At 36.3% G+C, this 17,917-nt stretch overlaps 1 protein-coding gene across 6 annotated transcripts in view; it reads left to right on the top strand.

Annotated features, from left to right (window-relative positions):
- CTNND2 (catenin delta 2) overlaps nucleotides 1-17,917 on the top strand; it is a 943,187-nt gene that overhangs the window by 309,394 nt on the left and 615,876 nt on the right. For 2 of the 6 annotated variants that reach the window (XM_010356588.2, XM_030927651.1), the window contains exon 1: nucleotides 15,652-15,822. The exons of 3 other annotated variants lie outside the window; for them this stretch is intronic. The gene's annotated coding sequence lies outside the window, so the exon portion shown is untranslated. Of the gene's footprint in view, nucleotides 1-15,502; nucleotides 15,834-17,917 lie in introns of those variants that run through there. One more of the 6 variants, XM_030927652.1, reaches the window with a different exon arrangement.

Below are 17,917 nucleotides of genomic sequence, written 5' to 3'. Positions count from 1 at the left end.
GTTTGCTGTATGCAAGTAACTAGGAATATATATGCTGATTTGTTTAAAAGAGATAAAACTGAGCTACTGGAAGAAGCAGAAGCAGATATCAAATATGGAGTGTTTCCAAAATAAAACTGGACAGTAAGCTGTGTGAGGGTGGGACCACATCTGTCGCTGCCCTGTGCCTGGAACAAAATAGATATTTAATAACTATTTGTAGAATGAAGGAATGAATGACAATAAAAATGAGATTCTTCTAGCAATTTGTTGGACTGTATAATAGACTTCTCTGAACTATTTATTATCATCATCTCAAGCTCTGTCATATAGCCTTGCCTTTTATTTTTAGGGAAAATAATCATCCTGGGTTTTGCATTTTACATTAAAATAATATGATAATAAGGCTGAATGTAGCAAACTCTATAATTAGCCATTTACTCTGAATTCCTTTGAGGCCTCTAGTCTATTTCACTGTCAAAGCAGGAATGTGGCAGGGTAATCTTGGATACTTATAGACAGGCAAGAGGTTTTGAGAGTGATGATGTAGCACGTGAGGTCCTGACAATGACACCAGCAATGAGCAGCAAAGTTGAAAACTGGGAGCCACTGCAACTGTGACGTTAAAATTATAATGTGGATGAACTAATTATGTTTGTTTCATGGGATGGTTCATTGTGGGATCGATTTTGGAAACCAGAACTGTTGATGTTCATATTGCAAAAGTAGGTGGCCAACTTTTTAATATACTAAATATAGATGTAATCTGTTCAATAGATTTATGAAGCAATGACATTTATACTTCTATCACGATGATGAGTACGGGTTACATTTTGGAAGTAGAGGCATGAAGGGCCAGCAGTTTGTTGTGACTGTTATTGTTAAGATGCCCATTGTGGAGTACCCTCTCCTAAATGCCTCTTTCTAATAGGGTAGAGAATAATCTGAGAAGCATCTTTGCTTTTAAATTACCAACCTATTCATTTCTGTTATACTTATAAAAATATTTAAATAAATCATTATTATTTATTATGTTGTAATGTGCTGGATTTTTTCCCTCAATTTTAGGCACAGGAGAATTTTAGAACAAAGATTGCTTCATTCTATCAACATACATCAATATTACTTCAATATTAGCTTGAAAAATGGAAAGCAATATTCCAGACTGTTGATTTAATATATATATGATTTTTAAAATAATAGATAATAAATATATAATATGTATAATATATATATATTTATATTATATATAATATGTATTTTTATATGTATATATATTTAAAAAGAAAGCAAAGCTGTCTCTTGGTGTCTGTCTTTTTCAGACATGAATATTGTAAGGTTATTCCATTAGTGTCCCCAGTGGTTCAGTGTGTCACTCTGCCATCTGGACAGACTACTGGAGGAGATGCTCTGGTCTCTGTGGCCAAAGGGCAGTGCCCTTGTTTCTTGCTTCAACTGCCAAGAGGGTGTTTGAATAGTACTATCTAATGTCATCATGTTGATTATGCATACTGACACATGTCCGTGGGGAACTTGCCTGAAAACAAATATTCATTTGTGTTGCTTTGGATTCTCAGATCTTCCCAGATGATAAAAATCATTGAGTTCTTGGTACCAACAGTGTAAAACTCTAATAGATTTCTATCTATAATTTCTAATTATGATTATATTGATATTGAAGTGATGCTACTGCATTGTTATGAGCCACTTGTAATGTTAAAAATTAAATTATGATGGAGTATTTTATAATAATCAAATATATTTTTAAAGAAATTATATTGTTAACTTTCTTGAGAGGAGAAATTGTATCCCATAGTGCTTTACATCCCTTTATTTTTAAGGGAACTTAATTAACACCCTGTTGGAGGAATGCCTGCCTGAGCCTTGGGAACACAGAGTAGTAGGGAGGAGGGCACTTTTCCCCACTTGGCAACATCTTCTAGAGTGTTTGGCGGGGGTTCTGGTGAATGTTTTGAGACATAGTACTGCTATCTAGGTGCTTTCTTTAATGAGCAGTACCTAAGCACTGAAGCATATTTTAATGTGTGCCTGAGTATTTTCAGTAATTAGGTTGGCAATTTAACTTCCCAAATAAGAATTTTGATCTAAATAGCTTTCTGTTATTAAATTCATAATATCTCTTTGGTTTTAGATTTTAATAACTACTTAAAAGATTATTAAGAAGATCAAAAGTGATAATTTATGTAAATCCATTTTATAAACTATAAGGCAGGAGATACATTTATGTATTATTATGATATATTCTCATTTAGAAAAATATGTTATTAAAATTTTAATGAGTTGTGAGAAGTGAACAATTAAATATTAACAATTACATCTAATAAAATAATCTGAATAAATTTAAAATGATTAAGAGTTTTCAAATAGACCACATTAAAATTTAGAGATCTACATTTTATTTTTAATAACTGGAATTAAATCTGTTCCAGTTATTTATGGCTTAATATGATGTGTCTTCCTTTCATTTTTTTCACACACAAAAAAAATTATTATAGAGCAATACATCATTTTCCATAGAATTGCAAGAAAGAGTCCATGCAAAATGGAGAAGAATGGAACCTGACCATTCCAATTAGGTCATAAAGAGAAAAAAGGTGAAAATAATGCTATGGGAAAAAGAAACAATGTGATACTAGCTTTCCTGTCATTCTCAAATATTTTGCTGCTCGACATTATGTTTATGTGAAATATGGGTATGCGTGTTCTCGTTTATACATCTATGGATACAAACACATTATTCACATAGTTCTTAGTTACACATTCAGAGATGTGGCATCCTAAGATATTTCGACATCTGTATATATAGTATTACTAAAATAGAGTATCACGTATAAAAAAAAAGTCCTTGCTGTTTTATGCAAATCAAATTAGAGTATTTGTCATATTTAGAATTCTTTGGATTCATTTAATTTAGCTCTTTACCTGTGAGCTTCCCTTGTCACCAGGAGGCAAGCACTCATGGATGACTTCACAATGTCTGCTGGTACCTTCTTCCCACAGCATTTTTACCACCAATGCTCTCATTACCTTCCAATTTCTGTGCTATTTATTACTACTGTGCTAATTTACTAACATCATTGTCAGGAAATGTTCTGCCCAATAATTTTGAAATACAATTTCCTGGACTAGTCTTCTTCTTCTTTTTTTTTTTTTTTTTTTTTTTTTTGAGACAGAGTCTTGCTCTTTTGCCCAGGCTGGAGTGCATTGGTGTGATCTCAGCTCACTGGAACCTCTGCCTCCCAGGTTCAAATAATTCTCTTGCCTCAGCCTCCCGACTAGCTGGAATTACAGGTGTGCACCACTGCAACTGGCTAATTTTTTCCATTTTTAGTAGAGGTGGGGTTTCACTATGTTGGGCAAGCTGGTCTTGAACTCCTGACTTCAAGTGATCCACCTGCCTCAGGCTCCCAAAGTGCTGGGATTACAGGCGTGAGCCACCATGCCTGGCCTTGTCTTCATATAAAAGATTTGCACACATATTGGCACAATTATTTGCCTACAACACACAATATACTTAATAAATCTGTGGAAAATATTTGATAGGTATAATACATAGTTTTTTGTTGTTGGTTTTTTTGTTTGTTTTAGTTTTAGTGTACCTCACATATTGCTTAGAATTTAGGTGTCAGCAAATGTTTTTCCCACACTTGACACAACAGTGTGCCCACACATTTGCTGTGTTAGCATAGGTATATTCATCTGTAAATAGGTAAATTCTTCAGTGATTGCCTTGGACATTGACAGTGTCAGCTGAGGAAAACTCTAGATGCTAGATGGAGGAATGGAAATTTAAGCCACATATTTTCATCATAGATAATTTAAATTCAGAGATCCTTTTTTTTTTGAGACAGAGTCTTACTCTGTCGCCCAGGCTGGAGTGCAGTGGTGCGATCTGGGCTCACTGCAAGCTCTGCTGCCCAGGTTCACGCCGTTCTCCTGCCTCAGCTTCCCTAGTAGCTGGGACTACAGGCGCCTGCCTCCATGCCTGGCTAAGTTTTTTTTTTTTGTTTTTTTGTTTTTTTGTTTTTTTTTTTTTTTTTTTTTTTTTTTTTTTTAGTAGAAATGGGGTTTCACCGTGTTAGCCAGGATGGTCGTGATCTCCTGACCTCATGATCTGCCTGCCTCGGCCTCCCAAAGTGCTGGGACTACAGGCATGAGCCACAGCACCCGGTCCAGATCCATATTTATAGTTTTGCTTTATAATTGCATAAAAATCATTTGTGGTCTCAATATTTGGGACTTGATAAAAGTAGGTACCTTGATGCATTTTGGAGCCACTTCTTAACTTTGGAATTCCGAGTGTAACCCAAGTATTAACTCTATGGCCATAGAATGCCATCAGAAGAGCAGAAGAAACTTCCACTTTTATGGTTCCTGGGCATGCAAAAAGACTCTCAAGAAATTAGATAGCCAAATCAGTGTTCCATGTCTCATCACCAGAATATCAAGCGTCCTGGCCTGACAACCCCAAGGGAAAGTCTAAACTTCATTTTCGTAATTACTTTTTTATTTTTCTGACTTTTCACTGAATTGTACTCACAGGTATAAATCTAACCTTTGATCTACATGGACCTCATGAATAAGTACAAGTTCTACTTGTTTGGGATTGTAAGAACTAGCAAAAGCAAAACAAACAAAAAAACCCAAATCCTCTGCCAGTCATGGATGTAACATTTGAGAAGAAATGCTATATATGGCAAGAACTATTGTGGGCAACTTCAAAGTCTCATACACAAAAGGAGTTACTTTTTCAAAACTCCAAATGTGGTCATTAAATAAACGTGTAAATATATTTATAACTACAGAAAAGTTCTGGAAGACGCAAGCTTCCAAAAACATCTGTTAGAAATAAAATACCTGTTCAAGATGAAGTTTACTAGGGCAGTTAACTTTTCTCCGATAACACGTATTATAATTTTTTTTTTTTTAGTTTTCCAGGAAATATTGCTGTGTTATCATGAACTCCTTAAGGAGATTGCCCCATGTATTTTTGATGTTGCTGTAGATGTGTTATGATTTGGATCTGTGTCCCCACTCATATCTCGTGTGGAATTGTGATCCCCAAGTGTTGAAGGTGGGGCTTAGTGGGAGGTGACTGTATCATGGGGGTAGTTTCAGATGGCTTAGTACCATCTCCCTGGTGCTGTCTTGTGATAGAGTTCTCATGACATCTGATGAGATCTGATGGTTTAAAGGTGTGTGGCAGTTCCCTGCTTGCTTGCTCTCTTTCTCCTGCTGCCATGTAAGATGTGCCTTGCTTCCCCTTCACTTTCTGACATAATTGTAAGTTTCCTGAGGCTCTCCAGCCATGCGGATCTGTGAGTCAATTAAACATCTTTTTTTTTTTTTTAATGGATTACCCATTCTCAGGTAGTTCTTGATAGCAGCATGAGAACGCACTAATACAAGATGCTTACTTCCTTTTCATGTTTTTTGACCCAGCTGTTAATGAATATTCACTATAATAAATATTAAGGTTTTACACTTACACTTGTTTGTGAAATCTTTTGGTTAAGTCTTATATTTTTCATCAGTTTTCATGGAGAAGATATATTTTCCCAGCTCTTCATCTTCAATTCGTATATTAAGACTACAGGAAATAGACACTTCCTCCCTTCCCTCAACTTGTAAGCCCTCCCATAGGAGGCTTAATGAAAAGAAAGGTGATATGTGTTTCCTCTTATTTAAGGAGGTGCAACACTATACATTTAAATATAATCAGATAAAGGATTTTAAAATGTGTATACAGTATCAACCTTGATTACCTTTAGAATAGTTGACAAAACCATGGTGGTAAAGAACTGCTTAGTGGGATTACTGGGAGGAGACCCCCCTGGAGTCCTGGCACCCCTAGGAACTTACCTGATTCTTAGGGAGCTGGAATTTCTCATCAGCACGTATCTCCCTTGGTTGTGGTATAGATGGAGAATCTGATTTATCATTATCATATAAACCCAATAAGAACATGATGTGGTGGTTGTTAGCCATGGCTCCTAGAAGACAAACTTAAAACTTGGTAAATGATTATAGATAGGTCTCTCTAGTGGTTAAGAACACAAACATGATTTTGGACAAATTATTTAACTTCTCTGAATCTGTTTCCTCATTTATAAAATGAGATCATAATAGCTTGCCTCATTGGATGCACACAGAAACAATGATAACATTTTCCTTTAAGGCTAAACGATTTTTTGGATATAACAACAGCAAAAATACAGCTATTTTTATCATGTGAGAATATGGAAAAGGGTAATTTCAGTGATATGGGAAATGAGTTCTCGTTATCCCGTGATGAGTTGCCTTCTCAATAAAATACCAGCTCTACTTATCTTCATTGTTATTATTATCTTTTTAAAGAATATTCCCAGCCAGGCTTCGTGGCTCATGCCCATAGTCTCAGCACTTTGGGAGGCCAAGGCAAACGAATCACTTGAGCCTAGGTGTTTGAGATCAGCTTGGGCAATATGGCAAAATCCTTTTCTACAAAAAATACAAAAATTATCTGGGCATGGTGGAGCACACCTGTAGTCCCATCTGCTTGGGAGGCTGCAGTGGGAGCATCACCTGAGTCTGAGAGCTTAAGGTTGCAGTCAGCAGTGATCACACCACTGCACACAAGCCTGGGTGACTGACACCCTGTTTCAATAAAAAGAATATTCCCTAATTCGGAATGCTTATTTGTGAATTAAGAAAAGCACATTATTGGCTAAGGCCAAATTGTGAGCTTAGAGCAAGAAATAGAGAACATAACACAAATCTGTAGAGCTAAATGAGCCTTACATTTTTCATCCAGTCCATCATATATGTCAGCAGCTTTGAAATACCAAGGAATCCTCTCATTCCAGATGGACTGGGTAATAAAGGGAGCAAACTCAGTATTTAAGAGCTTTACAAAGCTGTAAGCAAAGCCTATGGACATCTAAACATTGATTTGAAATAATGCAATCTCAGTTCTAGAACCAACTTAAGCTGTAACAGACACGGAAGGGCTCCATTTTTAAGATACCAATATATAGGCACTGTTCAGAAATAGAGGTGTATTCAACAAGTCTTATAGAAAAGTCTTCAAAATTCTAGAAGAAAGACGTGCTATTTCTACAAATGATAAGCCCCGGAGTCTGTTGTGATTCACATTGGTTTAATATACAGTGCTGCAGCATCCTTTTATCGTCAGAGATTCCGTTGGACATGTTTGGGTTCTCGCTGCCTGTCCTGCTCCACACACACCAAACCTCACCATAGTACAAAGAACAAATGAGAGCTTGTTCTCAGGCAGTCAAGAAAAAATGGAACAAATATACTAGAATTCATGAAAGATTGATTGCTAACTGTTTAAATACTGCTATCAGTTAAAAAAAAAAATGCTGATAAGCAAACAAAAAGCACAAAGAGAACACTAGAGTCCTAGAAACAGGGGAATGCCATCATGTTCAACCTGTTTGTCCACCTATAACCCTCACCTCCAAGGCAGCAACTTTAACCGCTATCCTCGACACATCTGAACTTCCCAAGGCTGTAGGAAGTTAACTCTTTAAAGGACAAAATGTTCCAGCCTAAATGTAAGGGATTTTTATAATACCCAAGGCAAATGTATCCTACAGAGAATGGTTATACAAAAACATGTATATAGTTATGTATATAGTTGATGTATTGAAATGTGATATGTCTTCAAGAAATTACTCATTTGTTTTATTTCTCTTTGCAAAGAAATATTTTTAAAGTAGTCTCTTTGGCTAGTGCCTTAGCCAAACACATTGTGAGAAGAACTTAAAATGCTTAGTCATGTGCCTTTTCTTATTGGTATTCCTTAGATGCCTCAGCCAAGGGCAATGACATAATACCTAAGCCCAGTCAAAGAAACAGGGCCCACACTGTCTTGACAGAGTATTATTCATGATCACCACTTTACATAAATGTTAAAGGATATCAAGTAAAGACATGAGCTAAATATGCAAAAAATGGAAACAAATGCCACTCTTAATGCTGGGTGATTAGGATGCAGTATTCTTAGTAGTCAAACAAGTCGAGTTATTTCTTAGAAGACAGTGCTTAAATTTATGCCTGAGATCTAGAAAAGGATAAAATATGATAGATGCTTTCCATCTGGTAATAAACAAAAAATACTCCCAGTTCTGCCATAAAGAGACTCTCAATTTGTAATTTAAAATTTTGCATTCTGCAAAGGCGCGCATACATGTGTGCATGTGTGAATGTGTGAATGTGTCTCAGAGAAAGAGATTACTTTAAAAGTGAGATCCTGCATTTATTATTGATATTATTTGGAAAGAATATATATTTATAGTAGAACTGGTGCATCGTGGCATTTTAGAAGGCAGTGGTGCTGATTCCATATAGCAGACGTGTTTCTTTACCTCTAATTAATTAATGCATTTTTGAAAGTGTGTTCTAAGTTAATTTCCTGGCAATCATTGTCGTTGGGTATTTGATAACGTGATGGAGATTGCTGTCTTTAAGCTTTTTAATTCCAAAAATATAAAATCATGTGAGTTTCATGATTGATAATTTACAACATCAGGTATGCCAGTGAGTTTAAAGTTGAACTATTACCGAGATGGTCAACTATACATTCCATTTGAGAAACCCTATTTTGAATACAGTGAAATTAATTTCATGCCAGGGTAGAGAGCTGCTTCTGAAATCATTTCATCTTCCTCATCTGTCATTGCATGAGCTTTAGTTTGAGGCACCGATTGAAGGAAGGCATGTGAGGTCTCAAATAAGAGGTTTATACCCTGCTAAAGCAAATAATAACCAGAATATATATCATTAATAGATTTAATATACCCTACACTGCTAGTACAGACTTTGAATTTACACTGGATTCAGTGATATTAGCTAGTGTGTGTGATGACACGTACATCTAGTCTCTTAGTACCAAAAGTTTTTTTTTTTTGAGTCTGTCTGACACTTGGTTTCAAGAGTTTAGGGCCGCAGCAGGCAGCACTGGGGTTTCAGTTGTATCTGAGTACTTGTCACTACAAGGGCCCTAGGCAAAAGTCCAGCATTGTTTGTTTGACTTCCTTCCTCATCCCTTTTCCCCATTTTTTTTAACCACCTCCTGCAATCCATTTCAGCAGCGATAACTGTTGGATTACAAATAAAAGATGAGCTGGACCTAAAAATATTACTCCTTGCAAGGATTTAATTGCAAAAGAATCTTTGTGTTGGAGCTTCCCCATGTCCCTTGGAAGGCGGACTCAGTAATTTGGCTGTTAATTGTGTGTAATTTTATACCTTAGCGTCTGGAAGGATAATAAGTAGAATTACAGAATTTTACACTGAAATGCTGATTATCAGAAAATAAGAAGCCAAAATTTCAGGAGTCATGTCTTTTAAAGTCTCTCCTAAATATCAAGTTTTGTTAGCATAAACATTTTAACTGTTAATATTAACTTATTTGTAAATCACTACCAAGTCACCCTTTTCATGTTAAAGCTTTTCTGTGTTAGTGCTACTTATTCTTCCACCCCTCTGTCCATATGAGTAGATAAAAATTGCCAGGACATGAACATCATGAATATGTAGGTTTTGTTTCTGTGTGTTTGTTTGTTTTTTGTGATTATTTGTGCAAAGGGCCACAACATAGTCAATTATTTTAATGTTAATGATACCACAGCAAATAGTGATTCCTTTACACTTTAGTTCTACTTTTATTTTGTAAAATGTAAAAATCCTTCATTTTCTTTAAGAAGAAAATTGGCAACAATATTGCTAGCAACCTTTGAAATTGATTTTTTTAAATCAAGAACAGTTAGTAGGTAAATAATATTCCCGTTTTTATATATGCGTGCCTGTTATAGCTTTCAAAAATCTAGGATTTAAAATAATTTAGAACCCTTTTAAAAGTAGAATATACATACAGAAAAATGTTGGTTTTTGCTCTAATGGTAAAAACTGCAATTACTTTTGCACCAACCTAATATATTCCAGCAAGTGCGGCTTGCTCATTGTTATGTGTGTGAGACTCAGTCATAATAGTGTGTGCGGTTTTACATGGTTTACTTTGCTGAATAGTATTTCACTGTGTACATATATTATACTATATTCATACTAGTGACTGGGCATTTCTGTAGTGTTCAGTTGGGACTGATATGAGCATTATAGGAGATGTCTTCTGGTATACTTAGGTGCACATTTTTTAGTTTGTGGCATTATCGAGTAGAATTGCTGACAAATAGAGCATGTTTATCAAGAATTTTAGAAGAAATTCACAACCATCACATTTATTTTAACATTTTATATTCCCACTTACAGTTCTATGAAAGTTCCAGTAACACCCAGTACTTGCCAATTTGGGCATTATCCAGCTCTCTAAATTTTTATCATTCTAATGAGTACTTAGTGGCATCCTACGGTGGTTAAAATTTTGTACCCTGGTGAGTAGTGAAGTTGATTGTCGTATTAGTCCATTTTCATACTGTTATGAAGAAATACTGGAGACTGGGTAATTTAAAAGGAAAAAAAGCTGTGATGGACTCACAATTCCACATGGGTGGGGAGGCCTCACAATCATGATGGAAACTGAAGGAAGAACAAAGACATGTCTTACATGGCAGAAGGCCAGAGAGCATATGCAGGGGAACTGCCCTTTATAAAACCAGTAGATCAAGTGAGACTTACTCACTATCATGAGAACAGCACGAGAAAACCCAACCCCATGATTCAGTTACATCCCACTAGGTCCCACCCATGATACATGGGAATTATGGGAGCTACAATTCAAGATGAGATTTGGGTGGGGCAGAGCCAAGCTATGTCAATCGTCTTTTCATTTATTTATTGGCCATATGGGTCATGTGGTTGTTTTCTTTTGTACAGTGCTTGTTAAGTATTTTACCCTTTTTCTATTGGGTTGTCCATTAATGTCATATTACATTGCATTTCAGACTTACGCATGTACAGAGAGAGAATGAAAACATCTTATCCCATTAGTATACTTTCACTTTCCTGATGGTGTCTTTGATAAACAGAATTTCTCAATTTTAATATGGCCCAATTTATGACTTTTTAATATTCTGTTATGGTTAGCTCATTTTGCGTCCTGCTTAAGAAAGCCTCGGCTACTCCAAGGTCATGCATGTGCTGCATGTAAGCATTTTCATTTAATCTTTCACATCTAGCCCTTCACTCCAGATGGAATTGACTTTTTTTTATTTTTTGCAACTGGGGTCAAGTTGCATTTTTTTTCAACAGCTGAAGGAACTGTCTTTCCCTCTGCACTGCAGTGTCATGTTTCTTGTAAATCAGGTGTATGTGTGGCTTGGCGTCTGGTTTCTCTTCTGCTCCACTGTTCTGTTTCTCTCCTTACATGGATACCATGCAATCTTTATGACTGCAGTTTTCTAGTCCGCCATGTTATCTGGTAGGCTGTCTTCCAGATTTGTTATCTTCCTTTAAGACTGCTTGGTCTTCTTAGCTCTGTGCATTTCTATATAAATTTTAGAATCCACTGTCCATTAACTCAGACCCCTTACTCCCCAGAAAAGCATGCTGAGGTTTTGATTATAATTTTTAGGTAGATATTTGGTTGTTGTTTTGATCAAATTAAGAGCTTTCCTCCACTATTTCTGGTCTGCAAATATTTTATTTTTTTTTACTTAAGAATACTGTTGAACTTTGACAAGAGTAAACATTTTTGCATCTTTGGGATTTCCCTTGAACCACTATTACGATTATCTCACAATGTTGATTTCATTCTACTTCTTTCCTGGAAACACTAAAATGAACCAAAAATACAAGCGGATTGAGAATAAAATTCCATTTACAATAATACTAGGAAATAAATCAGCCACACACTTATATGAAAGAGATATGTGAGTTTAGACATCTCTTCCCAGATACCATACAGTATGCATATTTCATTTTAGAAAAAAGAAGAAGAAGGAAGGAGGAAGGAAGGAAGGAAGGCAGAAGGAAGGCAGGCAGAAAGGAAGGCAGGCAGGCAGGAAGGCAGGAAGGAAGGCAGGAAGGCGGGAAAGCATAAGACAGGAAGGCAGGAAGGCAGGAAGGAAGCATTCCTTCCTTATAGGTTCCTGAGCCATAATCCTCAACGGAAACACTGAGTTCTGAAGACATGAGGGGACACAGGAGAGACAGGGAGCTCTATGAAGAACAAGCTCCAACAGAAGAAAATAATGTCAGGGTTTGGGGGGTGGGTAGCATAAGAACTACATTTTCAGCTACCAGCTGCTTTCACTTTTTTTCGTACTTAGAATTGCTCCCCTCCCCAATCTGTTATCAAGCAAAAGTCAGGCCAAGATAAGGTTGCCGTAATTCAAAAATAAGTAATAAACTGAAACGTTTAAAGTAAGATAGTGGGTTGACATTGTCCAAAAAAAGTAAGAAAGAAATCAAAAAGAGAATAAAGGAGCACAAAAATAATATACAAAAGGCAGAGAAAGTATAACTGCAAAAAAATAAAATTACCCTCAGGAGATGTAAGAGAAAGTTAACCATTTTTTGTAGCTTAAAGAAGTTTAAAATTATGAACAAAAATGAAAAGAAATCATTATATGACAGAGGAGGCCTGAAAGGAGTAACAAATGAGCTGGCAAAGATTATTCAAAAATAAAGAAAAAGAGAAAAAGAAAACTATTGCTGAAATGAAACTATGTTAGAAGCATCAAGCAGACAGTACAGAAATAAACAGAACTGGTGTGAGGAAGTAAAGCAGAAGAGAGAAAAAAAAGGCAATAGATGTGGAAGAGAGATAACCAGTAGCTAATGTATGGGTTGTTATTTTTTCAATAGTTCTCACCTGGGAAAGTAATTTTCTTACAAGAGTGATACATCAATCTGGCTTTTTAATTCTATTCTGCAGTTTTCGGTGTCAGAGGTAACTGAATGATTTCTTCAGAATTGTGAGTGAGGAAAAGTGTGATCCCAAAGTTGTATAACCTTATAAGTAGGGCACAATTCCAGCGATACCTTCACAGAGAATGATGGTGAGTTGTGCTAATGGAGGTACCAGGAACATTCCATTCTAGGTGAAAAATGCCTCTGAGGGTTACATGGGGACATTGTAACCTTTTGTAACCCCATTGTAAATGGGGACATTTGCCTGCCTTACAGGTAATGGAAAATCCTCTTAAACATGCATTAACAGGAAAGACAGGCACCTGTGAACTTTCTTGCAAAATTGCCTTAAAGCCAACATAGTGTCAATACCTAAGTAAAGGTGAATAAAGACTCTAGGTCTAGACAAGCAATCGTATAAAAAGTGTTAAGTGCGTCCCTATAAGAGACCATCTGAGGAGGCTTAATGTGAGCAACAAGGCTGTTTATTCACTTGGGTGCAAGTGGGCTGAGTCCGAGAAAGGTGTCAGCAAAGGGTGGTGGGATTATCTTTAGTTTATAGGTTTGGGATAGGTGGTGGAGTTAGGAGCAGTTGTTTTGAGGGCAGGGAGTGGATGTTGCAAAGTACTTTCTCAAGGGCGGGGAGGGTGTTACAAAGTACATTCACAAGGGTAGGGAGGGTGTATCCTACAAAGTACATTCACATGGGCCAGGAGGGTGTATTGTCACAAGGGCGGGGAGGGTGTTACAAAGTACATTCACAAGGGCAGGGAGGGTGTATCCTACAAAGTACATTCACATGGGCCAGGAGGGCGTATTGTCACAAGGGCGGGGAGGGTGTTACAAAGTACATTCACAAGGGCAGGGAGGGTGTATCCTACAAAGTACATTCACATGGGCCAGGAGGGTGTATTGTCACAAGGGCGGGGAGGGTGTTACAAAGTACATTCACAAGGGCAGGGAGGGTGTATCCTACAAAGCACATTCACCAGGGCGGGGGAATATCACGAAGTACATTATCACAAGGGCAGGGGGATGTCATGATGGCTTGACCATGGTGCAGCCAGCTCAGAGAACCTTAAAAAAAGGAGAATGGATTTGATGCTGGGAGTATATGGAATAAGGACTACCCTGTACTTTATCAAAGTATGTACTCTGAATTTTTAATAATCTTGTATGTTTTTTAAAAAAAATTTACAGGGCCGGGCGTGGTGGCTCACTCCTGTAATCCCAGCACTTTGGGAGGCCAAGACGGGCGGATCACGAGGTCAGGAGATCGAGACCATCCTGGCTAACACAGTGATACCCCGCCTCTACCAAAAATACAAAAAATTAGCCGGGCGAGGTGGCGGGCGCCTGTAATCCCAGCTACTCGGGGGGCTGAGGCAGGAGAATGGCGTGAACCCGGGAGGCGGAGTTTGCAGTGAGCTGAGATCCGGCCACTGCACTCCAGCCTGGGCGACAGAGCAAGACTCCGTCTCAAAATAAATAAATAAATAAATAAATAAATAAATAATAAAAAATAAAAATTAGCTGGGCATGGTGGCGGGCGCCTGTGGTCCCAGCTACTTGGGAGGCTGAGGCAAGAGAATGGCGTAAACCTGGAAAGCGGAGCTTGCAGTGAGCAGAGATCATATCACTGCACTCCAGCCTGGGTGACAGAGCGAGACTCCTTCTCAAAAAAAAAAAAAAATACAAAATCTTATTTTTAAGAAGTCACCTTGCTTAATTCTTATCTGAACTAATACTAAATACAGCCCTTGTCAAATGTAGACTAGTGTTTCCTTTCAGTGCCATCAAATATTATCCTAACCATCTACATTTGTATATTGTTTTAGAATTGAAGAAAGTACTTCTGCAGATATCATCTTGTTAGTACTCACAGCAACCTAATTCCACTGGGGCATTTCCTCTGTGTTAAATAACTTGTCCCAGGTCATCTAATTATAAAATGTGGACCTGGGATCCATTTGGTACACAGGTCAATAAAAAGTGCTTAAAATACTTTGCTGAATGTATGTTTTTGGAAGCTGTGGCTGTAATAGAAAGAATCAGGTAAAAGACTCAAAGGAGTTGTTTGAGGTACTATAATAGCTGGGAGTGGGTGGGGATGGATATCATTATATAAAATTTAGCTTCAAAGTCCGTATCTAGCAAGTTCTCTTTCCTGTGAGCCTTTTGGGTTGATTAGATTTTGCCATTTTTGTACTCTCTTTGAGTTGTAATCTGTTTCAAAAAACCAAATAATTTGAATAAACTTATGTTTTTAACAACTGTTCATCTTTGAAACCAAAAGTGGACTGGCTTTGAATATGAACTCTCAACAATCTTGAATCTGCCTCTTGCATTTGAATTGATCAAGGAAATAAAGTCTGCTTTGAGTTTGATAATCATTTCATGATCTGTTTTTTTTGGTTGTTGTTGTCTGTGTGTGTGTGTGTGTGTGTGTGTGTGTGTGTGTGTGTGTGTATGTGTTTTAATGTGAACATACAGATAGCTAAGAATCCAGATACATTCAAGGCAAAGGAAGATTAGAAAACTAGAATTTGCCAGGCAGACTAGTGGGAGGGTCCTTTTGTGATGAAATGTTGCATAAATAATGCCAATGGGGGTCTAAATTCACTGTTGCCATGGAGACCTTTGTGCCTGGCTGAACTCTATTCTTTTCTCTTTTAAGACAGCAACCACTGGGCTTGTGATATCTCTGATATGTCTTGCTTTGCTTTCTCTTAAACTGTTTGCCAGTGAAAGCAGAAATTACCATAGGATAATTCAGCCTCCTGACTTTTTCGAGGCTGTTCTTCACTCCCTTCTCGGTGTTTGAGCTGCTCTGTGGTTCCTTTTAGCCATGGTGCAGGGAGGGAGGAGGAGGTGGGTAGGATGCCAGGAACCGCCTGCTCCACAGCCCAGGGAAGGAGGGAAGAGTAGCCCTTCGTCTTTGGGACTAGTCGTCTTGTTTGCCTAGACTACAGTTTTCAAGTATTTAAGGACCATTTATTTCAAAAGGTACAGCAAAGGTAAAAGACAAAAAGTGAAAACTAACCGTATTTGGTTTTTCAGTGCTTTCATTATGAATGTTGTTTTTGTGATAATTTTAACTAAAGTTTTAAAAATGCAGGTTAAAGTTATGTGTAGAAAGTATGGTAAGAATTTATTTCTGACCTCACAGTTATCAATTGATTCAGCATCTGAACATTGAAACTGTAAAGCCAAATAACCAGATTAAACAGAATGTGGTTGTAAGAATTCCTGGGCCATTTCCCTATTAACTAACCATTATAACCATTTAATTATTGTTTTTAGTGAGACTTCATGTGTCATAGATATATACTTTCGATTTTATGAAAGTTATGATTATCCGTGTAAATAATCACTTACAATTCTGTGAGAATTAAGTCAGAGAATTGGAAATTGTAGGTCTTTTTTTTTCCCTTCGATGCGCAATTAAAGGAATAACCCCATCCAGAAAGAAATTATTCATGGAGAGTAAAGGAAAAAAAATCACCCAACTAGCGTCACCATGTAAAGTAGCCAAAAATTCAATATACTGGGCAGCTAACTTGTTGCATAGCTTTCTCTTTTTGGCAGAGATTATTTGCTTCTCAGTGATAAGTTTATACTAGAACTAGAATACAATAATTACATGTTTTGATCACTCTAAAAGGTGCAGGTGTAAATAAGATGCACATATCCCTTAATTATAGAAAACCTTTACCAAATGTTTCCAGATTGCTTTTATTCAAATAACTCATTGAGAAAATTGTTGCCCAAAATTTACAATGACTTCATAGATTTCACCTGTGCCACCACCGTAGCTAAAAAATATATATTTGAGATACCCAACAGATTAAAGAAACAAATTGATGTTTTGAAACCAGTGATTGAATAAAATGACAATCTGTGGAATTATATTTTAGATTGTTATATATTTAAGATAGCTGTACCTTGTAGAATTGTGAGTGCAGTAAAATGGAATGCCTGAGAGATTCTTTAGTATTTATAAAGCCTTTATTAAAAAGTCTTTAAGTATTTATATTTAAAGTTTTTTTCAAATGGATAATAATAGTGAGAGAAAGTGATTTTCACCTTAATTTTGACAAACATCAGATAAAACTTATGTTTGATTAATATTATTTGAAATTTGAATGACTAAGTTATAAACTAATTGTGAAGAATGACCATGTTAACTTAAAAATGATTTAATTTTATCAGAAACATATTTTCATGTTTTAATATATTAATTGCCTAGCCATGGATATTTTTATTTTAAAGAAATTAATGAAGGAAGGCATATATCACTCTGAGAGCATCTCTTACTAAATATTTCATTTAAACTAATTATTAAATAAAAGTAAAAGTTTATGTTTATCGTCTTAAAGCTAAGAAATCTTTTTATTTTTAAGGCATGAAAGTCAATCTCAATGGTATGGATTTAGAAAGTGATTTAAGAAAACTTTGACCTTTGGAAATGTTTTCCGTATTGACTGTAATTTAATAATATTGCTGAACTATAAAAGTAAATGCCTATGAAGTCTCACCTTAGGAATACAGTGTTTGGGTGCTCACACTTTCTGTAAATCAGTCTAATAGATTTACATGACAGTAAGTCTTCAACTTCAAACAGTACTTGCATGTGATCCAAATAAAGAGTTTAAAAACACAATTAAGTTAACTGATTGGATGCTATGATTCTGATTGCCCATTCAATCCCTTATATTTCAGAATGTAAATATTTTAAATTTGAACACTTAAAATTTTTTTATGTGGATATATCTAAAAATGTGCTAAGTAGACTCTTTAGATGACATTTTAAACAAAAGCAGAGAGTCAAATGTGTGATAAAAAAAATTGTGAGAATTTTCTAATGCCATGTTACAAAATCTTTTCTGGAGTGTTTTACTCATGAATTGTATCCGCATAATTAACAAAAAATAGTTTCAATTGTTTAAAAATATATATTTGCCCATTTTACTCATAAATTTTATCCATACAATAAAGAAAAAAAAAGAATTTTCATTGTTAAATGTATGTGGATTTATTTGTCCAGACAATTCCAGATCTGGTTCAACTCTTATATGATGATAATGGCCAAATTGGAGAA

This window comes from Rhinopithecus roxellana, chromosome 3 (assembly GCF_007565055.1).
Source record: "Rhinopithecus roxellana isolate Shanxi Qingling chromosome 3, ASM756505v1, whole genome shotgun sequence".
Taxonomy (NCBI): Eukaryota; Metazoa; Chordata; class Mammalia; order Primates; family Cercopithecidae; genus Rhinopithecus; species Rhinopithecus roxellana.
Note: the sequence above shows the minus strand (reverse complement) of the source record. Positions and strands in the feature narration are given on the sequence as shown.